This window comes from Phyllobates terribilis, unplaced genomic scaffold (genome assembly GCF_046119375.1).
Source record: "Phyllobates terribilis strain yellow unplaced genomic scaffold, ASM4611937v1 Scaffold_9__5_contigs__length_417890890, whole genome shotgun sequence".
In the NCBI taxonomy this organism is placed as follows: domain Eukaryota; kingdom Metazoa; phylum Chordata; class Amphibia; order Anura; family Dendrobatidae; genus Phyllobates; species Phyllobates terribilis.
This window is the reverse complement of record NW_027362769.1, coordinates 304,895,909-304,911,900: the sequence shown is the minus strand read 5'-3', so window position 1 is coordinate 304,911,900 and position 15,992 is coordinate 304,895,909.

Here is a 15,992-nt window from a genome sequence, read left to right as displayed (position 1 = left end):
ATTCATCATCTTTCCACCATCTCACTCAACCCCCCCAATAGACCTATCCATCAAAGTCAATGGCTGCTCACTCTCTCCAGTCCCGCAAGTTCGCTGCCTTGAGGTAACCCTAGATTATGACCTCTCCTTCAAACCACATATCCAAGCCCTTTCCACTTCCTGCCAACTCCAACTCAAAAATCTTCCAGATCCGCACATTCCTCAACCACAAATCTGTGAAAACACTAGTGCACGCCCTTATTATCTCCCGCCTCGATTACTGCAACCTCCTGCTCTGTGACCTCCCTTCTACCAATCTTGCACCCCTCCAATCTATCCTAAACTCTGCTGCTCAACTAATCCACCTGTCCCCTCGCTATTTCCTGGCCTCTTCCCTCTGTCAATCCCTTCACTGGCTCCCCATTGCCCAGAGACTCCAGTTCAAAACCCTAACCTTGGAATGCAAAGCCATCCACAACCTGTCTCCTCCATACATCTGTGACCTAGTCTCCCGTTACTTACTGTACCTGCATGCAACCTCCGATCCTCACAAGATCTCCTTCTCTACTCCCCTCTTATCTCCTCTTCCCAAAATCGCATACAAGATTTCTCCCGTGCATCCCCCCTACTCTTGAACTCTCTACTCTAACATATCAGACTCTCGCCTTCCTTGGAAACCTTCAAAAGGAACCTGAAGACCTACCTCTTCCGACAAGCCTACAACCTGCAGTAACCCTTGCTCCACCACACCGCTGCATGACCAGCTCTACCCTCACCTACTGTATCCTCACCCATCCCTTGTAGACTGTGAGCTCTCGTGGGCAGGGTCCTCTCTCCTCCTGTACCAGTCGGTGACTTGTTTTGTTCAAGATTATTGTATTAGTTTTTTATTATATATACCCCTTTTCTCATGTAAAGCGCCATGGAATAAATGGCGCTATAATAATAATTCTACTATTTACTGAAAATGGAATGAGGCCTTCAAAGAAAATAACACAGTACCTAAAGGCAAATATGGTGTAGGTTCAAAGATGTTTTGGGGTTGTTTTCCTGCCTCTGGCACTGGCTGCCTTGACTGTGCGCAAGACATCATGAAATCTGAAGATTATCAAAGGATTTGGGGTCGCAATGTAGTGCATATACAGCAAAAAATGGCAGAATTAAAATATAACTTTTAATGGGATAATTAAAATCTAAAATAGTATCTAGATCCACACAAACAAACATAAATAGGGATGTTATTCACCCAGTGGGGTGGACTAGTTCAGAAAATACAACAGGAGATATATGTTCCTTAATTTACTACAATAATGTTTACTCCTTAATAGTAGAGAGAGACTATCATATGCAAACAGTGGAAATTCATAAGTAGAAAGAAAAGGAACAATCTCACCGGTCCTGCAGCACGAATTTCTCCACAGAATAGCACAGGGTTAATCCAGCGGTCATCCACCTCTGACCCTATAATGCCCTGTTCTCATATGCTGTCCCTAGGACCCCAAAGCTCCCGCCCTGACAAGGGCAGTCCACAGCTGACCCTAAAGATCTGTGGACTGCCCTTGTCAGGACGGGAGCTTTGGGGTCCTAGGGACAGCATATGAGAACAGGGCATTATAGGGTCAGAGGTGGATGACCGCTGGATTAACCCTGTGCTATTCTGTGGAGAAATTCGTGCTGCAGGACCGGTGAGATTGTTCCTTTTCTTTCTACTTATGAATTTCCACTGTTTGCATATGATAGTCTCTCTCTACTATTAAGGAGTAAACATTATTGTAGTAAATTAAGGAACATATATCTCCTGTTGTATTTTCTGAACTAGTCCACCCCACTGGGTGAATAACATCCCTATTTATGTTTGTTTGTGTGGATCTAGATACTATTTTAGATTTTAATTATCCCATTAAAAGTTATATTTTAATTCTGCCATTTTTTGCTGTATATGTCCGATTCTTGTTGGCGGATTTTTTGTGGCCAGATGGCCTTTTTTTTTGAGATTTGTATGTATTTGCTGTTTATTGTATTGTCGCAATGTAGTGCCCAGTGTCAGAAAGCTGGGTTTTCATCCTAGATCATGATACTGCATGAAGCACCCAGAAATGGATGAATCAAAGCGCTGGAGAGTTCCAATGTGGCCAGCAATGAGTCCGGATCAAAATCCCATTGAACACCTGTGGAGAGATCTTAAAATTGCTGTTGGGAGAAGGCAACATTCAAATGTGAGAGACCTGGAGCAGTTTGCAAAAGAAGAGTGGTCCAAGATTCCAGTTGAGAGGTGCAAGAAGTGATTGATTGCAGTTATTTATTCCAAAGGGTGGGCAACCAAATATTAAGTTGAGGATGTTAACAATTTTGTCTGGCCCATTTTGGGGGTTTTGTGTTACATGATATTCAATTTCCCTTTTTTTCTCATATTTTTTTTGTGTTGCTCCTATACACACAGAGGAAACAAACACGTGCATAACAAAACGTGCAATTGCAATAATTTTCTGGGAGTAATGTTTCACTTTTAGGAACAATTTCAAGGGTGCCAACATTTTCGGCCATGACTGTGTATATATACAAAAGTTTGGACACACCTTCTCATTTAAAGATTTTTCTGTATTTTCATGACTGTGAAAATTGTACATTCACACTGAAGGCATCAAAACTATGAATTAACACATGTGGAATTATATAGCTAACAAAAAGTGTGAAACAACTGAAAATATGTCTTATATTCTAGGTTCTTCAAAGTAGCCACCTTTTGCTTTGATGACTGCTTTGCACACTCTTGGCATTCTCTTGATGAGCTTCAAGAGGTAGTCACCGGAAATGGTTTTCACTTCATAGGTGTGCCCTGTCAGGTTTAATAAGTGGGATTTCTTGCCTTATAAATGTTATAAATGGGGTTGGGACCATCAGTTGTGTTGTGCAGAAGTCTGGTGTATACAGAGCTGATAGTCCTACTGAATAGACTGTTAGAATTTGTATTATGACAAGAAAAAAGCAGCTAAGTAAAGAAAAATGAGTGCCCATCATTACTTTAAGAAATGAAGGTCAGTCAGTGTGAAAAATTGGGAAAACTTTGAAAGTGTCCCCAAGTGCAGTTGCAAAAACCATAAAGCGCTAGAAAGAAACTGGCTCACATGAGGACCGCCCCAGGAAAGGAAGACCAAGAGTCATCTCTGCTTCTGAGGATAAGTTTATCCAAGTTGTGGCACCCCAGGGGTCTGGTTTCCACAGTAACAGCGATGTTATGTCTGAGAGCAGGTGGGAGGTCTCTTGGTCAGGGATCCTATGCATGCCACACCTCCTGCCCAGTCCTGGGAGGGGAAGAACTTCCCCTATATAAACCTGGGGCTGAGGCAGGGTTAGAGAGAAGAGTAGAGAGAAGAAGAGAAGCAGTAATAGGAAAGAAAGACCAGGAGCTCTGTGGGAATCGTGTTAAGAAGAGGTCAGGGGCTGGTAGCTGTAGAGCTCGCCCTGATCGAAGCTTTCTCACCGGACCCGGAGTCCAAGGCTGTGGGGACTAACTTTTACCCAGCAGCAGAATCCGTCAGGCAGGGGATTTCCGGTCCTCTGGCCAAGAAACCCGAAGGCACGGTCACACGCGTGGGACCAGCACCGCCGTCGTGGAGCGGAAGCAACTAGAAGGCCCCGAGTCACCGGCCATACGGGTGAGCACCACACGGTACACTCGGGGACGTGGGCTACTTTTACCCGCCTCTAGCAAGGTAGCCAAAAGAGTACAGTTAGTTGGGAAGGCCTACAGCTCCGCCTGGCCAGGGGAAATCCCATCTGCTCAAGGACTGACCAGGCCCCATTCGCTAGCCAGTACTCCGGGAGGGTCTGTCTTTGTCACCAGTAAAGACCCTGAACTACACCGTACCGTCTCCGAGTGGTTCCTGCTACCCCCATCATCCACGTCGGCTGCCCTGAGGCCATACCCCTCCCGTTGGGGGTTATACCATCTCCGCTGCACACCTGTGTCACCGGCCTCAGCGGTCTGCCCTGCAGCGGCGGCTCCATAGCCGCATTCAACGGGTGGCGTAGTCGTCCAATATTTACTGCTACGTACACCGCCACTCAGTCTGACTCCCTGGGCACGGACCGGGTCACCGCCACAAGGACTACCACCCCTAATAGATCCGGCTCCGGGTAACCCCTGCGTGCGCAACGCTACGCCAGAAAGCAGGCCCAGGGGCGCGTCAACTTTTGGCGTAGTCGGCAGGATCTCGTGCCCGCAACCACCGGGTACTGCGTGCCTGAAAAAGACTGTTCAAACTTACCAGTGGTGAAGATTCCCGCCATCCGGCGCCATCTTCTACCTTCTTCCCGCCATCCGCGAAGTTTTCCCGCCATCCGGCGCCATCTTCTGCCTTCTTCCCGCCATCCGTGGAGTTTTCCCGCCGTTGGACGCCATCTTGAAGACGCCGCGCGGGAAGAAGAGGGGCGTGGACTCCGAAAGCGCGCGAGAACTGAAGCCCCGCCTCACGTCCGGACGCTGCGTAAGGTCCTGGAAGGAGCCCAGCCGACGCCGACGTCACAGGAGTGCGACGGAAGGTCCTCGACCCTGACGATCCACTGCGGGGCCGCGGCCTACGGAAGAGGATCATTGCAAGGTAGGCCACGGTCCACTAGGGGGGAGAAGGATGTCGGATACGGAGGAGAGCTTCACCGCTCCAACCCCCGCCAGCGCCACCGCTGTTGCGGTCATGCCTTTCACCATGCCCTATATCCCGGGGGCAGCCTGGCTACCCCAGTACTCAGGGGAGTCACATACCCTGCAGGACTTTAGAGAAAAGCTGGATAGCCTCTTCCAGGTGTACCCCCTCACAGAAGAGCAAAAAGTGAGCATTCTGGTGGCCCAATTAACCGGGGCAGCCCAAAGGGAGGTAAAGTCCTGGCCACCTGGGGGGAGGACTGTCACAGGGATACTAACCCGGCTGAGGGACACCTTTGATACCCGCACCTCAGCCGAGATCAAGCTTAGATTCTACGGGTGCAAGCAGCGAGCACAAGAGAGTATAAGGGACTATGCTCTGAACCTACAAGAGGCCCTGAGAGCCATTAAGCAGACCGACCCTGACGGCGTGGGAGACGAGGACAGGCTGTTGACTGAACAATTTATAGAGGGTTTATATTGCAATGCCCACCGAACTCAGTTGCGGGCAATGGCCTTACAGGACCCTCATCTGGGATTTGCACAGTTCAAGGACAGAGCCATCCGGGTGCTCCGAGAACCAGCACCAGGTGGCGTTGTGACTAGTGTTGAGCCACCCCCGTAGTGTTCGAGTTCGGTTCGGTTCGTCGAACACCCGTGTGTTCGCCGAACTGTTCGTCGAACTGTTCGTCGAACACCTTCGAACACCGTTAAAACCAATGGCAGGCAAACAAAAACACATAGAAACACATAGAAAACACCTTCAAAGGTGTCCAAAAGCTGACAAACTGCTCAGAAGACACAACTAACACATGGAAAAGTGACAAGTACATATAGTCATGCGAAAAGAAAAGAGGTGGAGGAGTAAAAGGAGGGGGAGACACAGATATAGGCATGTCATGCCCTTCTAAAATCCAAAAAGTGAGAAGTCGAGACGGCCAGTCCGCTCCTGCCCGTGCCACCTCCGTGTCGCCGGGTTTGTGCCAGAGCCGCGGTGAACCCTGACGGCCAGCCCCCCTCTCCCAATACTGGTGCCTGTCCGCTGGTGGGTCGAGAGAGCCCCCCTGTGGTGGAGGCAGCTCTAAGCTTTTTAATTTAAATTGTCCCTCTAATTTGAATGAATACACTTTAAATCCATTTACAAGGATCTATTGGAGGGCAAGTCTCATGCCAGCAGCCGCGTAATTCCAGCTCCAGTAGCGTCCACTAAAGCTGCTGCAGTTAAAAAGCTTTTATAAGGATCGAGCTCGGCTGTCCACCGCAAGGCATCCTAGTGCCAGTCCCAGCCCCTATGCCTTGGGGTGCCTCCTGATGCTCTTCACTAAGTATCCCGTGGTCCCGAAGCATTTCCTTTGAAAAAATTAAGTGTCCAAACTACAGGTGGTGTAGCTTGCTTAACAGCCGGGATAATCCGCTGACTAGCAGACACTGCTACTAGGCACAAAGTATTTCCTGGGCTAGATGCAGTTAAAAATTTGTAAGTAGATACTCTCGTTGGATGCTGAGAAAGCATTCCATAGAGTCTCCTGGCACGCCATATATGATTCTCTTAAAAAGCTTGGGGTAGGGGTCTAGGGGACCCTTTTATAGCCAAAATCACGGCCCTGTATCACAATACGTCACCTAGGCTGAAGATAAATGGAACTGTAGCACCGAGGGCTCGGTTGCTACAGACGTATTGCACCTCACCCAGAGGTGTGATATCTCACTCTCAGATAAGGATGGAGTGTGGATCAGGACCCGACACCTGCATGCATTACACCACATTGCCGTGGGGCAGGGCGACCAATATGCCCCTGAGATGGGCACGACAGTCCCTGTCCCTGGCTGGAGTGGGGGGAGGGAACACTGAGGAAGGGGAACCCTGCAGTGCAGGAGCAGGGAGGAAGCAGTTCCTGGGTGCATTGAGAAGGGAGTATAAAAGGTGGGCACCATCTTAGTTCAGTGCAGAGAAGTCTGAGCAGAAGTGGCAGGGAGCAGGGGCTCTGCATGAGCTCTGCTCCGGAGGCGGGCCTAGTAACAGAGGCCCAGGCCTGCAAGAGGGAGAAGGAAGGAAGAGGAGCGGAGAAGGCTCCAGGAACGAGGAATGAAGGGATCCCAGGGGTGCGGACGGGCGAGTCGCCACCGCACGCCCGAATCCACCTGCGTGGAGGGGTCAGGCCAAAGGGGGAGACCGGTCCCCGAACTAGTGGAGGCAGGAAACGACCCTCAGCTAGAAACCGGAGGCTCTGACATTTGATGTGGCGCAGCCCCTTGCTCCACCCGCTAGGAAGGCACCACATAGGGTCAGGGAAACTGGCGCCAAGTTTACCAAGAGGAGGCCCGAGGCAGCCGGACAGAAGTGTTGGTAAGAAAGGCCAGACAAAGGACACACAAAGGGGGTCCTGTGAAGCGCTCCAAAGTTATCTGGGAGTTGTCTGAGCCCCTCACCTGGTGAGCACAGTACGACGTGGGCAGCCGTTACCTGCAGACGTGGTCTGGATAATAAGAACTGTGAGTAAAGGCCCTGAACTGCATCACTGACTCCGTGTCGTTACTGCTGCTGCCCTGCACCATCACCCCCATCCTCCGCATACACTGCCCTGAGGCTATACTCCTCCCGTGGGGAGTTATGCTACGCTCTGCTGCACCCACAACACCAGCCTTAGCGGTCTGCCCTGTAGCGGCGGTTCACTCTGACCGCAATCCACGGGTGGCGTAGTCGGACATTTAAACATCAAAACCACATAAATAGTTCCGCCACTGGTTTGACCGCCCTGAGCCACGGAACCGGATCGCCGCCACGAAGACTACAACCACCAGCATCCACCAAAAAGGGTCCGGCTCCGGGTGTCCCAAGGCCCAGGGGGTGCGTCAGAACATTTTCATCACCTTTCACAATCACCAATGGGACAAGGCAGGGATGTCCTCTGTCCCCTCTCTTATACATCCTAGTGACGGAGCACCTGCTCTCATCAATTCGCCATAACCCCAATATTAGGTGGATTGAGGTGGGAGGCACCGAGTACAAGTGCTCTCTATTTGCTGATGATGTCCTAGTATATATCACTCAATCACATATATCCATCCCTGCTGTTATGGCTGAAATAGATCACTTTGTTACATGGTAAAATTTTAAAATCAATGCAGCGAAGTCTGAGGCCCTCGATGTCTCCCTCCCTAAATCCATATAGGATTCCATTCAGTCCAACTTTCCCTTTGCCTGGCCCTCACAGGGTATCAAATACTTAGGAATTCCTATTCATAGAGACCTCTCCCATCTATGTTATCTTAATTTTGGGCCCTTTATTGAACAATTCCATACAGACCACGGTTGGCAAGTTAGAACTGTAAGATTCACTACGTGAACCACTGGTGTTTTGTGGAAAAGCACATGTACACCGCGTTCCAAATTATTATGCAAAAAGTGTTTAGGAGTGATAAGGGAAGAATTTGTTTGTTTGTCAGTTAAACTCATTGATGGTGATGTGTGTCAGGGCTCTTTATATCACTGTAAGCAATTGCAGACACCTGTGCTAATTAGTTTGGCAGGTGTGTCCAATGAAAGGCAAGACTACTTAAGAAGGCTCTCTCACATTATTAAGCAGCCTACATTTTCTGCCAAAATGGGAAAGAAAAAGGATGTGTCGGCTGCTGAGAAGCAACAAATTGTGGAGTGTTTAGGTCAAGGCATGACTACAATCAACATTGTGCGATGATCAGGATGAAGTGTCTTGGCAATCAAGAAGTATGTAGCTGATTCACAGTACACACGTGTGCGTGCTGATAAGGGCAAATTGAGGACTCTTTCCTACAGGCAATTACGTCAGGTTGAAACAGCAGCGGCAAAAAAGCCTTGTCATAGCAGCAAACAAGTTTTTGAAGCTGCTTGTGCCTCCAACGTCCCCCGAACAACAAGATGCAGGGTCTTTCAGAGGTTTGCAGCTGTGCATATGCCATCCTGTCGACCTCCTCTATCCACTTCACACAAGCAGAAACGGCTCCAGTGGGCCAAACATTACATGAAGACTGATTTCAAAACTGTTTTGTTCACGGATGAGTGCCGTGCAGCGCTCGATGGTCCAGATGAATGGAGTGGAGGATGGCTGGTTGATGGACACCCCACGCAAACACGGCTACAGCGCCAACAAAGAGGAGGTGGAGTAATGTTTTGGGCTGGAATCATGGGGAGAGAGATTGTCGGCCCCTTTAGGATCCCTGAAGGCGCTAAAGATGAACTCCATAATGTATGTGGATTTTCTCAAACAGCACTTCCTGCCATGGTTCAAGAAGAAGAACCGTGTATTTCACAGCAAGATCATTTTTCTGCATGATAATGCACCATCTCATGCTGCACATAAAACATCTGCATCTCTGGCTGATATGGGCATAAAAGGGGACAAACTTATGGTGTGACCCCCATGCTCCCCTGACCTCTACCCCATTCAGAACCTTTGGAGCATCATTAAAAGGATTGTCTATGATGGCGGGAGGCAGTTCACATCTAAGCAACAGCTCTGGGAGGGTATTCTGTCCTCATGCAAAACAATTGAAGCAGAAACCATCCAAAACCTGACAAATTCAATGGACGAGAGAGTTCAGAAGCTCCTTTCGAACAAGGGGTCCTATGTGAAAATGTAACATCACCTAGAATAAAGTTTTGAGTTGAAAACTGTTTGATTTCAGTTTCTAACAACCTGCTAATGCTTATAATTTCAAAAATGACCATTTTTTTGGTCTTTATTAAAATGAAAAGGTTGATCGAAAAGTTTGGGGGATCTAAGAGTGTGGCAACCCAGTAGTCATGATTACTTCGAATTCTGACAATATGAGGGTCATGCTGCAGGTAGTGCAGCAAGAAGGCACTTATGTGTCTTGCGCATCTCGGAGCCCCAAAATTATTTTCCGGGCTAGATGCAGCTAAAAATTATTTTTAATTTTAAATCTGGTGAAGCTTATTATAGATGGCCTAATAGGATCAGTGCTGCACACTGCTACAAAGCCCAAATTATTTTCCAGTCAAGATACAGATAAACATGATTAGTAATTTGAAAGCTTAAAACGGTTGGTAGGGTGATTTTAACCAATCATCAAGCTTTTACTCTCCCCAGGATGACACAGGGGTAGAAAAGTCGTTTCGGATCCATGATTTGTTCATCTTTATGAACGTGAGTCTGTCTACATTATCAGTGGAGAGCCGCGTGCGCTTATCTGTCAGCACACCACCAGCAGCGCTGAACACACGTTCAGACAGAACGCTGGCTGCGGGGCATGACAAGATCTCCAAGGCGTAAGTGCCTAGCTCCGGCCATTTATCCAGATTGGAAGCCCAAAAAGAGCAAGGGTCCAGTGACACAGTCGTGGCTTCAATGTTTACTTGGAGATACTCCTGTACCATCGTCTCTAGGCGTTGACTATGTGTCAGACTTCTTGTCTCCTGTGGCCTTGCAAAGGATGGGCTAAAAAAGTGGTGAAATGATTCCGCAAAATTGATGTTACCAGCAGATACTGTGGTTCTGTTACGGTTTGAGTGCTGAACACTTGACGGTCCCACGGTTGGCAAGTTGGAACTGTGAGATTCACTACGTGCACCACTGGTATTTTGTGGAAAAGCACATGTAAGATTCTGCAACAGTCTCTGCTGATACTCCTGCATGCGTGCATCCCTTTCTATGGCAGGAATAATTTCTGCAAATTTACTTTTGTACCGGGGATCTAACAGTGTGGCAACCCAGTAGTCAGGATTATTTCTAATTCTCACAATTCGAGGGTCATGTTGCAGGTAGTGCAGCAAGAAGGCACTCATGTGTGTTGCGCATCCAGGAGCACCAAGTCCCTGTTGTGTTGGTGGCGAGGTAGCAATCATGCTTCCTTCCTCTGTCCTCTCCCCCCAACCTCGCACAACAGAAATGTGATCAAGGTCTCCCTCATCTGATGAGTCTTCCATCAGTTCGTCCTCCACTTCTTCCTGGGCTCCTGCACCTTCCTCACTAGTTTGGCTGCTACCATGCGCCCTGGTAAAATCATCTCCCCCACCCTCACATGCCTGCCGCCTTGGTGCTGCCGACCGTCTGGACCTTGCAGATGTTAGCCCTTCCGCATACAACTCCTCCTCCTCTACTTCCTCCACCTCCTCTTGTGCCACCACCTGACTCCGAATTCTGTTTAACATGTGCTCCAGCATGTAAATCACCGGAATAGTCATGCTGATAATGGCATCGTCAGCACTAAACATCTTCGTCGCCATTTCAAAACTGTGCAGAAGGGTGCATAGGTCCCTGATCTGAGACCACTCCTCCAGCGTGATTTGCCCCACCTCTGAATCTCGTTGGCCCAGGCTATACGTCAGAACGTATTGCACCAGGGCTTGTCGGTGCTGCCACAGTCGCTGCAACATGTGCAGAGTTGAATTCCACCGGGTAGGCACATCGCATTTTAGCCGGTGAAGTGGCAGGCCCAACGACTTCTGTAGAGATGTAAGTCGCTGAGCTGCGGGATGCGAATGGCGGAAGTGAGCACACAGCGACCGTGCCCTCTGCAGAAGGCCATCTAGTCTGGGATAGTGGGCTAAAAATTGCTGGACAACCAGGTTCAACACGTGAGCCATACAAGGCACGTGTGTGACATTGCCCCGGCAAAGGGCCGCACCCAGGTTTGCAGCATTGTCGCACACGGCCTTCCCTGGTTTCAGGTCCAGTGGAGACAACCATTCATGAAATTGGTTCTCCAGAGCTGACCACAACTCCTCAGCTGTGTGACTCACATTTCCCAGACATTTCAATGTAAAAACCGCCTGATGACGTTGAGCCCTACTGCCAGCATAGTAAGGAGGTGTGCAGGATCCCTTCTGCGCAGTTAGAAAGCTTGTGGCATGACCAGACAGGCTTTGGGTGCAGGTGGAAGACCGAGAGGAGGTTGAGGAGGCAGAAGCAGTGGAGGAAAAATGACATAAAGAGGATTGACGCACAACTCGTGGGGACGGCAAGACTTGGACAGCAGCCCCTTGTCCTGCTGTCACCATAGTTACCCAGTGCCCAGTCAGCGACATGTAACGCCCCTGTCCATGCCTACTCGTCCAAGTGTCTGTGGTGAAATGCACCCTGTCACACACAGAGTTTCTCAAAGAAGCGGTGATGTTGTGTGCGACATGCTGGTGGAGCGCAGGCACACCTTTCTTTGAGAAGTAGTGCCGACTGGGCATCTGGTACTGGGGCACTGCGACGGACATAAGGTCTCGAAAATCCTCTGTGTCCACCAGGCGGAAAGGCAGCATTTCTGTAGCCAAGAGCTTGCAGATGGTGAAATTCAACCTCTTAGCTTTCTCATGGCTAGGAGGAAATGGTCTTTTACTTGTCCACATCTGAGGGACCGAGGGCTGGCTATTGTGCTTAGACGGGGTTGATAAGGGTGTCCCCGGCAAACTGCCGGTCTGTGAGGAAGATGCAGGCGGACATGTTAGGTTGCCTTGATCCAAAGGTGGTGCTATCGATGTCGGACAGCGCTCAAGACCAGCTGGTGTTACCACCTCCAAAGAAAATGATGACCTGCCAATCACGCTGGCTGTTGCGGGTAAAGAGGTGGCAGGTCTGCGCCCCAAAACAGGTGTGACTGCTGTCCCCCCAGTCACAGAGGATGAAGAGGCCGCGGATGCACAAGATATGGCAGACGGTGGTTGGCCCGGCCGGCTAGACCGCATTGTAGCACACTGAGCTTCCCACTGCAACTTATGCTTCATGTCCATGTGCCGGTTCATGCATGAAGTACTCAAACTATGTATTTTTTGGTCTCTACTTAGCTTTTGCTGACAAATGTTACAGATAACACGAGTTGGGTCATCTTTATCGATCTGAAAAAATGCCCAGGCTATGCAAGGCTTAGCACCCATGCGACCTGAAGAGCCACCACGACTTGTGGTGAGAGGCAGAGTTGTGTTTGAGGATGCAGTTGTTGACGTGCTTCCAGTACTACGTCTCTGTCCAGGAAGGCGCAACCTGACCTCGTCGTCACTAGCATCTTCCTCCACCTCCTCTGCTGACCTCATCTCTTGGCTGACTGTGGGTTGACAGTAAGTGGGATCTCCGACCTCATCATCATCACCCTGTGCGTTATCACACCCGTCGTCCTCAGAGCCAACCTGTTCCTGCCCTGACAAAAAACTAAAGTTGTCGCTCCAATCAGGTATTTGAGTCTTATCATCGTCTTCCTCATTGTCTCCACCAACAGGAGTTACAGTTTGGGAATGAGGGTCTACATTATGGTCAGAACCTTCTGCGTCTGGTCCTGGATCCGACTCATAAAGATTCTGGGCATCAGTGCAGATCATTTCCTCGTCTGGATTCACAGAAGCGCTGGAGTCGACCTCTGATTCCCAGGCTATAGTATGAGTAAACAGCTCTGCAGACTCAACCATCTGTTCTACCTCATACTCAGACGGGCAGCTGGAGATTTGGGAGCTGTGAGGAAGCAAGTGCGATTTGGGTGACACCTTTGAGGACTGGAGTATTTGTGATGTTGAAGTTGATGTGGAGGAGAGCCCACTTAAAGGAGCACTTGATATCCGTTGAAGCACCTGCTGTTTTTGTGCCTCATCTGGAATTTGTAGCGATTGGCGTGGCCGTAAGAAAGGGATCTTATCACATTGTCCGCTAAAAGAAGTAGACATTTTAGTTTGGCTGGAAGATGGTCTTTCTTCTGCACCTACCCCACGGACACAACCTTTTTTCCCCTTCCCAACACGCCTATTCCCCTTTCCACCAGCAGCAGGCCTTTTTCCACTCATTTTGGTGGTTAACTAATTCGCAACTCTGGAGTTGTTTGCACAAAAAAACAATGGATGGTAACCGAGCAGAGCTGAGTGGCCAAACTGTGGTATTAGGCCAAAACTATTGGCTGGGTTAGATGCAGAAAAAAATTATTTTTAATTTGCAACCTGATGGAGGTCAGTATAGATGGACTAATAGACCAAGTCCCACACACCGCTAGAAGCCCAAATATTTTTTCAGAGCTAGATGCAGAAAAAAATTATATTCAATTTGCAACCTGCTGGAGGTCAGTATAGAAGGACTAATAGAACAAGTCCCACACACTGCTAGAAGCCCAAATATTTTTTCAGAGCTAAATGAAGAAAAAAATTATTTTTAATTTGCAACCTGATGGAGGTCAGTATAGATGGACTAATAGACCAAGTCCCACACACTGCTAGAAGCCCAAATATTTTTTCAGAGCTAGATGCAGAAAAAAATTATATTCAGTTTGCAACCTGATGGAGGTCAGTGTAGATGGACTAATAGAATGATGCTATGCCCAAAAGATTTTACTTCACTAGGTGCAGTAAAAAAATTGGTATTCTATACACAGGTGGTATATCTTGCAACACACATAGGCTACTCCACTGACTAACACACTCTGCAATAGGCCAAAAAGGATTAGCTTTGCTAGATTCAGCCAAATGCTGTGAAAAAAACTTGCACAGCACTGGCACAGACCTGCCTGGCAAAAACTGATAGGAACTGATGTAACCTAGTCCTGAAAAGGACTCCAATTACAATTAGTCTTTACTCCCACAATCTATCTATTTAAGAGCACAGACCTGCCTGATAAAAGTCGTAGGAAATGCTGTAACCTAGTCCTTAAAAGGACTGCAATCACAACTATTCCCTACTCCCAAGCTATCTGTATATTTGTGCGAAAATTGGCTTGAAATTAACAAGGTATAGCGCACACAGCAACAGCGGTGCCGTCTAACACGCAGCTGCAGCAGTGAGAAAATGGTGGCGACGGGGAAAATGGCTTGGTCTTATAGGGCAAGGACATGTGACATACACTGCCAATCACACATGCCCTTGCTTGTGTGAAAAAAAGCACTTCGCTCCGTGTGTGCGCTGCTGATAGGCTGACAGATTGCACCTCCCCACTGCAAATGCGGGAAAGAGAAAAAAAAATGAAGATCTTCATTGTTCCTGCAGAGATCCATCCCCTGCCCCTCCCCCCGCCCCGCTGTACACTCAAACTGCGTATTAACATTAATTTTCATCATTACTGAGAAAAAATCCAGTTATGATTTTGGTGCACGAACAGTTATCGAACATAACCTCGAACAGCCGAATTTTTCTCAAATTGTTCGTGTTCGCCGACCGGCTCGAACACCGTCCAAAACAGCTCGAATTTGAGATTGGCGAACAGTTCGAGTAGAACAACGCTCATCTCTAGTTGTGACCCACAGACGCCCCACTACCACTTACCACCAGGAGGCGGCGCCCTTGTCGGCAGGGCCTGTGGGAACTGATGCGCAGGCTTTGAGCAATGACCCGGCTTCAGACCTGCACCATCAGGTCCAAGAGCTAGCTAAAAGCGTTGCTGCGCTAACCCGAACTGTGCAGTCTTTACAGGTTTCCACTTCGGGGAAGATCCAGCTGGCATCCGGACCGGAGGACATCCCGTGGCGTCGACCAAGGAGGACCCCACCGGCCAGAGGAAGACCCAGCGACCGATACAACGAGGACGGACAACCCATCTGCCGCCGCTGCAATCAACCCGGACATATGGCAAGGTACTGTCCTTTAAACTGGCCCAACCTAGGGTAGAGGGCCAACCCCTAGGAAAAAGATCATCAGGCCCATCGAACTGGCGTGACAAATACGTGGGAGGACGTCCAGTCTTGCCTGTGGTACTGGATGGAATTCCTATGAGTGCCCTACTGGACACCGGGTCACAGGTCACCACCATCCCGTACGTGCTCTTCAAGCAGTACTGGAATGACTCGGATATAACCCGCTACCCTGACGACGACTTGAGTATCATCGCCAGCAATGGTCAGCCCGTGCCACAGATCGGATTTAAAGAGGTGACCATTAAAATCGGTAGAGTCGAACTGGCAGCACAGGGACTGATCATTGTAGACATTGACAAACACGAGAGTCACCCAAAGATAACTCTAGGAACTAATGTGATTGAAAATTGTCTTGCAGAAGTGATTTTCATTTTACAGCAGGTTGCCAAGAACGCCAGCTCCGGCGAGCAGCGAGTGCTCCAGAAAGAGATCCGGGCACTGATGCGACAGCAACAGGTGAAACTCTCCGGTGGTGAGATTGGTAGCGTGAGAATGTGTGACCCTTTCCCTATTGCCATGCCCCCAAAAAGTGAAATGATGATTTGGTGCCGGGCAGCTATTGGTCTGAGAGGTAGAGATTACCAGGCAATGGTAGAACCAGTTTACTCAGACAGTAGGCCCACCATTTTGACAGCACGGGGGGTGGTCAATGTACGCCATGGGAGGGTGCCCGTTCGTGTAGTGAATATCGGGAAGAGGGAAGTGTACCTGCCCAGGTATGCCACGCTGGCCAAATTGTATACCATCAATCGAAATTCCATACAGTCCATAGAACCCTTGCCT